This window comes from Saccostrea cucullata, unplaced genomic scaffold (assembly GCF_032062105.1).
Source record: "Saccostrea cucullata isolate Sc308-1 unplaced genomic scaffold, CSIRO_AGI_Scuc_v1 ctg1650, whole genome shotgun sequence".
NCBI classification, from domain to species: domain Eukaryota; kingdom Metazoa; phylum Mollusca; class Bivalvia; order Ostreida; family Ostreidae; genus Saccostrea; species Saccostrea cuccullata.
Window position 1 is genome coordinate 77,484 of NW_026921227.1, and position 10,891 is coordinate 88,374.

Consider the following 10,891-nt stretch of genomic DNA (forward strand, 5'->3'; position numbering starts at 1 on the left):
TAATCATATCGATATAGTATTGTTGATATGATAAAATAAGGATATAGATATATCGATTTTAACTTATGAATATATGCGATAAAGAAGTTAGAATAAAGTGTTTTTGAATTAACTTGGCGGAGGCGGGAATTCTAATGAATCTTCACTTCACTCGGGATTCAGTGAAACCTTATGTATCGTGTATTTGTCAGCGTGTACGACTGAAGGCTGAATCAAATTAAAAAGGGAGATGGAGACACACTAAAAGTTAGATTCATAGGGAGCTGTTGTACCGATGAACACTTTTGAAGAGGGGGGCAAGAGTATCTCAGTGCCCCTCAGCCAGCTTAAAAAAACTGAGTACCTGAGTACAGCAGAGATCCACAAATATAACCCCAAAATTAAGAAAATTCTTGCAGTTTGATTATTAAATCCATGGGGTGTTTTTCTTGTTATATATTTAATTTGGCTGAAACCACACTTTCCTCTTTTAAACTATGTGACTAAGCTTATACAGATTGGTTGAAATCACAAATTATTTTATATCATTTTAAGCAATAAGAAGTTAGATCTGGTGCTTATATTTTTATACAGGGGGGTGGGGGTGCTGGGAGGTTTCAAGACTGTGGAGGTTCGCGTTCATGAGTCAGATCCTATGTATACCACAGAGTTGAACAACATCAAATATTTACAAAGTACATAATCAGTGTTACTTTTATAATAGTGTTACTTTCTATTTTCGTTTCATTAGCGATTTACAATCCCCACTGAACTCAGGAGATATAAGCAGTGATATATCAGATTCCCCCTTTAAAATGATGGGTACAATAACCCCCTATGACAATGCATATAATTTAACTGTTGATGTCTCTCCATCTCCATTTTTAGATATTTTTGAATTTTGTTTCAGCCTATAATCGTACACAATAGCAAATACATGGTACATAAGCTTCCCAAGTGAAGTGAAGATTCATTAGATTTCCCGTCCCCGCCAAATTAATTCAAAAACACCTTTTTCTCACTTCTTCTCGAAAATATTCATATATCTTTATCGATATAACGACATATTTTTTTTCTTCATATCGACAATACTATATCGACATGATTAATTATCTTGTTTCGATCGATATTTGAAAGTTAATATAATATTTCAGTCGATAAAACTTTAAGCAATAAAATCTATTGAACAAAAGAAGTTGCCTTCAATTATGTAAATACATCTCAATACAATTCAGAATATGTGTATAAATAAGGAGGTATAACACTTTATATGTTGATAAGTCGATAAAATATAAAACAATATACAAAGTTCTAACACAACAAGTGTAGAGCCATTTACGCTTCCGTACTATCTAGATCCCATGAACATCTGTAAGGTTTTTAAAAAAATAATTTTGTATCTAACATGTTTAATTTGTTTATTAAGAAAACATTTTAACTCGTAGAACAAATCCCAAGATTCCAGTTCTATCAAGGGATTTACAACAAGGTTATATCTGTTTCCCACTGACCATGTTTATTTATAAGATCTTAAAATGTCGCCCTATCCTCATCCAGTCGATCTGAGACGTTGATTTAGGTGCTGGTTCAGTCTTATATGAAATCAATGTACAAAGTCTCTTCTACGAAAAATGTTATGCTGATTTAAAGAACACGAATTTCAGATGAATGTGATGAATCTACATATATTATATTTTTCGTTAAATCAATTTATCTTTGTCAAATAGAAAATAATAAGCAAAAAATAAATCAGAAAAACACTTTTTAATGTTGAAGATAAATCAGTATTTTTTATGAAAGTGATCGGAAAGTGTACTGGCCATCCTGGCTGAGAAAACAGAGAACATTACTAAAAATGAATAAACTAACGCACAAGTTAGACTTATTCGAAACACAAATGAACGAGTAAACTTTTAATACAAAGAGTACATTTTCCTTTCGGTATAGTGAGTTAATTTATTTTTTTCTCAAGATAAACACTCTACACTATAAAAGTAAATGCATTGAAAAACACCTTAGTAAATTCAAATATGTATCGAGAATTTTAAAACAGTTGATAATAAAAAAATGCTTGAGTTTCTAATTGTTAATATATATGTGGTTTTTGGATTGTGTTCATACAATCTACTAGTATTCCGATAGGTACCAATTACACGCTGTTGTTAGCATACAGTGTACCTATTTCTGTATTAATATATAGCCGAATTTATTTAAAATCTTATAATAAAAAGAAGACGCTTCAGGATTCGACATTACACATATTGACAACGAACTGTCAATAAATAATGCTTAATTCCAATCTTAAGTCGATATTTTTATCCCGGTAAGCTCGAAATAAAAAAAAAACCCACAGAATCTGTTTTATAGTTGTATATTTTACTCTGTGAAAGACTTTTGCTTCATGGTAATCTAGCAATCAATCTCTGCAATAATAATATGATGACTAACTCTGAAATCGTCAGCTTCCCTTACTTATATAGCAATATATCTTTCTAACCTGCGTACGGGGTTTATATATTACAATAAAAGTTTCTACTTTATCAAGTTAAAATTATCAGTAACAGTCTAGACTTTAACTCGAAAAAGTAAAAAGCCAGTACGCACTGATCGTGTAATCTATCTAATTCTTTTTTCACTTCTGTATTATTGAATACAGAAGGATAGATGGTTTGCATATTGCCCCTCAATCTTTTAATACGCGATTTAAACATGGATCTGATACATTTAATCAATTCCCAAAAAGTGTCCGCGTCTTCTTTTTTTATATCTGGCCCATCATCTGGCATAATCTTCAACACAATTAACTAAAAGTCAAATGCTGTCCGAGTTTCTTCATAATAATTGTCAAACCATTATAATTATACTCACTGAATTGTCAGCAGATTTCCGCAACCTGACAAAAAGCACACAGCGGGTGGGACCGGTCAGCAGGGGATGCTCACTCCTCCATGGCACCCGATCCCACTTCTGATGTTTTCCAGGACCATGTTTTCTCTGTCCCTCATTTGTATGGTTTATTGGACTCTTGTGTATGAATACGTGTCTTATCTTCAATTCATATACATGTATTTTTATGAAGCTGTCAGTTCCCAATGAAAAAAGTAGTTCGTTGATCGTTTCATGTGGGATCGACTGTTAGTTTCTCTGCGAAATTCCAAGAAAGTTTAATTCGTTTTACTGATAGATCTTACACCTCCGTGAGTTTGTGATGAATCTAAAAACCCGTTATTGCCTTGCTTTTATTTCCTCATAACATCATCATTTACATTCAAGTATATTGTGCGTCGAGTAATCATATATATGTTTATTTACCGATACTACTGTCCATAAAGTAAGTTTTGACTGAATTCTCTATTTATCTTGTCTTCTTTTTTTTTTTTAAAAAGACCATTTTTCACTCCTGATACCCTTGGATGAGCGTAGTTACATTACATTTACACCCCCCTCTCGGGAAACAGTCTAGACTTCCAAAATCAATGGACCTTTCCCCTTGCAAGAGCGTTTACACAAATTAAAGTTACTATTTAGCAAGGTAAAAATATGGAACGCCATCACTGCCTTATAACATACAATTATGCATTTATAACGTCAATTTATCATTATGTGATGTGAACATATCTTTACGTTATGTCAATTTTTTATGAGATGATGTAAAAATATCTTAACATCATGTCAATGCTGCATTACATGAAGTAAATACATCCTTTCATTATGTCACCACTTCATAACTTGAAGTAAAAAATTCATTATGTGAAGTGATAATGTGTTTACGTTGTGTTATAACTTTATTACGTGAAATGAATGTTTCTTTACATCAGTTCATTTCTATAATGTGTGAGGTCAAAATTGCATTACGTTAAGTAAATTGTGTTTTATAATTAAACTTATCATTACATGAAGTCAAAAATCCATTTCTTTTTGAGAGTGTATATTCTATTATATCAAAGCATTATTACGTGATATGGATTTATCTTTATCTTACGGCGAGAGCATCATGATGTGAGGTGAACACGTCTTACCTTTATGTCATTGCTTTATTACGTGGTGTAAAAAGTGTATAACATAATGTGAACATATCTTTAGATTATATCAACACTTTATTACATTATGTTAAAACTCCATTCCGTGATGTGGATATATAATTACGTTATGTCAACTCTTTCTCATGTGATCTGAAAATATCTTTATATTATGTTAACTCTTTATCATGTATTCCTTATACATGCATTACTTAATGTAAAAATACATTTACATTATCTCAAAGCTGTATAATGAATGTTGACGACTGTGTTTTAATGACTGGTAAGAGGGGGGGGGGTCCTGAATGAAAAGGAATAATTACAAGCACAAAATATCAGCCCCCTTCTTTTCCCAAACATAACTTTAAGTTTACTACAAACAAGCTAATTCAGAGAATTCGTGTCCCCCGCTTAGGGAAAAAGTCGGCTCCCCCTGACTGAATTTGTAGAATTATTAAATGTATACATGTATACTGAAGGAAATAAAATACATGTATGTCAATATGCATATAAAGATTTGATTGCTTATTCTTTATTATGTGTATAGAAGATTTTTTTATATGGAATATTTATCACACTGTAATGATGATTTTATAACCTCATAAATTTTTCATTTCACATGCTGAATACTATCATTTAGTAAAAAAAAAAGTATTTAAAAAAAAAAAAAAAAGAAAGGTTCGACCGAGATTCGATCCCGGGACCTCTCACATTTGTAGCGAGAGACATAACCACTAGACCACGGAGTCGCTTTACACGAAGTGAAGTATATGCAGAACTGAAGTCACATACATGTATATATTCATGTTTTCATGTTCGGTATTCTCAAAATTTTACACAATCCATGGTGTTTGATTTATTCAGCCTTTATTAAACAGTTATAATAGATGTAATAAGAACATAAAGTCCGCCGATAACCTGTTTTATACGCAATAACTCTCCTCATGCCCCTGCGCTAAAAATAGCGACATGTAATACTATAAATACTAATAAAACAAACGGGGCGGGGCACTTTGAGAGGGGCGAGAGACGTCCTTGGGAGTTTTGGTATAAAATTACATTGCATAAGCTCAAAATCTTCTTGAAATATCGCCCGGAAATGATAGTGTTACACACAGACAGAATGTATAAATTTACGACCTTGAACTTTGACCTTTTGACCTCAAAATCAATAGGGGTCTTCTTTAGGCCACAGGGAGTTGTTTATGTAAAATTTCATTGCGATAGCTCAAATGGTTCTAGAGATATCGTGTGGAAACGAAAGTGTTTTAACAGACAGAATTTGCTTATTTATGACCTTGACCTTTGACCTTTTGACCTCAAAATCAATAGGGGTCTTCTTTAGTCCATAGGGAGTTGCTATGCTAAATTTCATTGCAAAAGCTCAAAGGGTTCTCGAGATATCGTGTGGAAACGAAAGCGTTACAGACAGACAGAAAGACGGACGGACGGACGGACGGACAAACCCAAATTAATATCCCCCACTTTTCAAGCGGGGGACAAAAATGTAATGTTTATTGAAAGTACAGCCCCCACCCCCACTTGTTGCTGAAGTATAAATTTAGGACTGATCGAAGTTGGACCCCCCCCTCCCCCGATATAGGATTTTCGGGATTGGACAATTTTTTTTTGGTTTGTCAAGTTTTTTCGGGCAAATATTTTTTTTCTGGCTGACCTCCCCTTTCAAAAAAAGATGCTACGTCACTGGAATTAGTAATTTTTTCAACCATTCCAGGATCAGAATTCTATTACAAAAATCTACCAGTCCCTCATCTTAATCAACTGAAGATGCCTTAGTTAGCATGCGTGGGCACATATCAGTGGCAGATATGGGAATCTTGAGCAAGGAAGGGGGACGGTATATGGTTGGAGACCAAGGGGGAAACGAAGAAGCTTTCGGGCTTTATATAGTTTTATAGAAAAAAGTTTTCAACTTAATTCAGCTAAACTTAATGTGAAACTAATGCAATGTCCTACAAAGTAAAACCATTTAAATTTATTAATTTTATGTATATTTTGGTCACTATAGATGGTAGGGCGGGATGCCCCCCCCCACCCCCCACCCCCCATTAGTGTACGTGTGTTATACGATCTGTTTACACTTTTAAATCAAAGTACTGAAAGTACTGTTAGACGGAGGCTTCATGTATGAGAAAACACAAAAGAAATATATATGTCATACATTGCTGTAAAGAATATTATGAGAAATAATGTGTAGTTTTTTTTTCAATTCAACATTTTTTTCAAAGGATACTCCAATATTCATGAGGTTTTTGGGATATTATAATTTCATCTTTGTAATGTAAACTTCGCCTTGATTAAAGTTCACTGTTATTTAGATGAGATACTTTCAATATTAAACCTTTCAAAGTAAGAAACAGTAATTGACTAGGCCTGGTTGACATAAAACTTAGACGGGCTAACTTTTTATCCCAGTCTCACTTAAGGAATATATAGTGGAAAAGTGAGACTGAGATCAAAAGTGAGCTTGTCTAAGTTGTATGCCCCCAGGCCCGGTTTGATGAATGTAGGTTTAGTATGTTCTAGTCATGAGCCCACTGGCGGAATTAAAAGGGGCCCCTGGCCCCCTCCCTTTTGAGTCCAAAAAATACGCAATATTTGATAAATGAGTGTTTTAATTGTGGCTGTGGGCCCCTTCCCTGACCTCAAACTGGTCCCCCTATTTCAGAATTTCTGGATTCAGCACTAGGCCTCAGCCTGTCAGGAGTCTCCATATTTCAAGATATCTTTTTTATAGGTCACAGAGACCTACTGTTAACATAATTATGACATGTAACAGCTACCAAAATCAAAATTTCTCGGCCTTATTGTAATAATGTTATGATATGAGCTAACATGGAAAAAGAAGCAGCCAGGTAATTGGACATGAACAACATAATATAGTACAGTTTGTCTTAAACCTTTGTGATACAAAATGGGGTGACCTAGCTTGAAAACAACACAGAATTTTCTTTAAGTAATACAACTTCATTAACATGCAATAAATGTTCGTGCCAGAACACAATTTTTTGAGTGGAATAAAATATACTTTCTTACTTTATGTAAACAGAACAATCAAGTTCATAAGACTTGCTATTTAACAAGTTTAAATTGTTTTTGGAGAACTGGAGTATTGCTTACAATAACAAAGATATATCTTGACAAATTTGACAACCAATGTTTCTGGAATTATTAAATGTAGTATTTTATCATATGACAGATAAACCCAAAAAATGTCTTTCTTTACTCGTATACCAGTGGAAATGGTTGTCCTTTTCAGTTTATCTGCTTAAAACAATCATTAACAATGAGACATGATTACAAATTACGTAGAGAAAAGTTATAAATATATAACTATGATTTCTGCTTTTCAGTTAAAACAATCACTTTACCAATGATGTAGGTTAAAAAAAATTGACATGAATACCAATGATCAGAAATACATGTAATCTTGTATATAAAAAATAATTAAAGTTTGGGATGTGAAAGAGGTAAAACACAAGTATCAAATGCAAATAAGGATCAACGATATGACAATAAGACAACTTATTTCAGAAGATATGATTTTTAATTATTAATTAGGATATTATGTGATAAATCATGCAAATCCTATGAACCAAGATTTGGGTTGTACCCAAGGGTCAAACGTTACAAATGCATTTTGATCTCAATATCAGAGTTGCCGTTTGTTTCTCTCTTATCTAATGTGAGGGTACCCCAAACACTCAAACCACTTGTAGAAAGTGTAAATCTATTTTCATGTGTTTCCTGAAATTATACATAATATCAAATAAACAATTCAAAACTAGACTGTTAATATTCCTACATATAAAAATATTATGCATTTGTTTATTCATCGATCCTTGTCAGATTAAAAAACTCCATGAAACCTATTGATGCAAGCGTCAAAAATCGGCCGCAAACCAATTTATCGGTCCTTTCAAAAAGAAATTAGAAAAAGAATGAAAATGAGATTACAAACAACAATCAAGCACAAAAAATTCCATTAAAACTGAAATGCTTGATCTATTATTAAAATATCTTATATTTATACCTGCGACATAAAACATTTGCATGCGACATAGCAGGATTTTCTTCAATACATAATACAGGTACATCTGCGTCTCCACACTTAGTTTGATACACAGGCGAATTCTGGTGGAAGTTTTTACAATTAAATATAAAACTAAAGTTTAAACTTATCTGTAACTAGAGATAGTTTTTACTTTAATAAAAGAAGCAATTGATAAGTGGGGTTCCTCGATCACTCTCCGCGGATGTTAACCCCCCCCAACTCCCTCTAGATCCGCCACTTCATTTCTTCTCGTTCTTGTTTTGGTGTGAGAACCGGCGGGAAAAGGCTCGGCATATTGTAAAACATGCTTTATCATCGTCTGTTGGAACAAAATCTCCTAATATTCTGTCTGATAAAAAATTAATAGTAAATCACATTTTTTTTTTTACATATTCCGTAGGAAATGTATATATATACACGTCATTTTAAAAAAATATTAGACAAATCCTGTTTATTTAGAAAAAGTAGAACTGTTTGTTTATACTTGTATGTGACGCGATCTTTGTTTTAGACTATGCCTATCCTTGCGGTCGGTGTAACGCAGAGTCGCTCTAAAAATAGAATTCTCAAGGTAATGAAAACAATTCCACCGATAGATGGTGCTTGAGAAATCTTTCCTGTTTACATTCCATGGGCAAGACAATCCCTATACACGGAGGCTGTCATACAGCCTCCGTCTAAAAAGGAAAGTAAAAGACTGATAAAAAAAAATATGACAATGTTCTCAGTAAGATCATAAGCTTAAGACTTTTATATATATAAAAAAAAAGATAAAATAAAAAAAATAAAAAGAAAAACAACTGCTGCACGACTCATATAATATTTGATTTATTTAATTATCAGATTAAAGTAAACGCCATTGAATTTCGACGTGACTTTAATTCACAGTCGCAGTGTTAAGGCTTTGCAAGTTTTAAAGTTTTTATTTAAAGATGCCATTCCAAATAGCCCAGAATTTCTTTTACGACAGTTTTCTCTCCCGCCAATTTTAGTGCTTGCGGAACGCGGAAAATACGTTATGCTCATATAAAGGCCGAGGATATCCGTGTTCGTATAACGTAATAGTGAATCGACATAATGTAGAAGAGTGCGCACAGTATGACATGAGCTTTTCACATCAGTTCATTAATAAAAACTAAGATGTTTTTTAGCATGAGAAGATAATTTCATATCATGGAATGGAGGATTGGCATGACATATAAGACATATATTCATATCACGTTATAAAATATTGACGTTGTGTATTTACTATTTTCGCCTCACATAAATGTACTATCAACTTCAATATAAAGAGCGTCTATATAATGTATGAGTACATCTACCTAATGTAATACAATGTTGATATTATATATATAATATATTTACATCCTGTAAATTGGTGTTGAAATAATGGTACGATTTTTTTTACACAGTGCAAAGAGAAATTACTAGTAACAATACTTAAAGATTTGATAAGTTGATAAAATATAATTGTAGTATGTATTAATGTCATAAAGAGTTGACATAATGTAAAGGAAAGTTGGCACGATGCAAGGGTAGTGTGGGTTAATGTCATAAAGAGTTGAAATAACGTAATCGAAGGTGGACACCATGCAATAGTAGTGTGGGTTAATGTCATAAAGAGTTGAAATAACGTAATCGAAGGTGGACACAATGCAATAGTATTGTGGGTTAATGTCATAAAGAGTTGACATAACGTAATGGAAGGTGGACACAATGCAATAGTAGTGTGGGTTAATGTCATAAAGAGTTGACATAATGTAATGGAAGGTTGACACAATGTAGTAGTAGTGTGAGTTAATGTCATAAAGAATTAACATAACGTAATGGAAGGTGGACACAATGCAATAGTAGTGTGAGTAAATGTCATAAAGAGTTGACACAATGTAGTAGTAGTGTGAGTAAATGTCATAAAGAGTTGACATAACGTAATGGAAGGTTGACACAATGCAATAGTAGTATGAGTAAATGTCATAAAGAGTTGACATAATGTAATGGAAGGTTGACACAATGTAGTTACTGTGTTCTGCTATAAGGCAGTGACGGCGTTCCATATAAAAAGGTTAAATTGCGTTGCTTATACTCAATGCACGAGGAATATCTACTTCGTGTAATTCGAGTGGTTTGTTTAAGAGCAAACTCGGTAGAGATAATAAAGTAGGGGGTTTTGTCGTGGTGTTAGATCCTTCCCATGACATGATCGGCTCAGGGGGATTATCTATGGATTAAGGCGGACAAATCCTCCAGCGGAGCGTCGTTTTATCAGCTGAAGATTGGAATATATGATCATAATCTTCAATTCATTAGGACCAATAAGACTTCCAGAAATGTAATTTTATTCAATTCAGTCGCTTTATCATATGAAATTTAATACCCTATCTAAGTTTGACAGTCATGTTTAAAATATTTCCAAATCAAAAGATGTGGGTTTAAATGGCCTTGGATTATAGTAATACAATGTATTTCTTCGTTTTTATTTAATTAGCTTAATTCAAATTTGTTTATTTGAATGCTTTTACTCAGCAATTTTCATTTGTCATTTGTTTCCTGGAAAATGCTCGTAAAAATCGAGAATAAATCGTTCTTTTTCCCGGAAGGTTTGAAAACGACGTAGATATCATTCTTTTCTCAACAGATCATTGCTCCGCAATGAACGAAAACTTCGCAGTTAGTTTGTGCGTCTGCCGCAGATATGATTTGATCACGAGATCAATATATAACTCCTCGGTATATCTCACGATAAAACTGTACAAACAAGTCGTGTCATTAGATCTCCGTGAAAGCTGTGAGGAAGTTACGATCAACAAAAGTACATGTA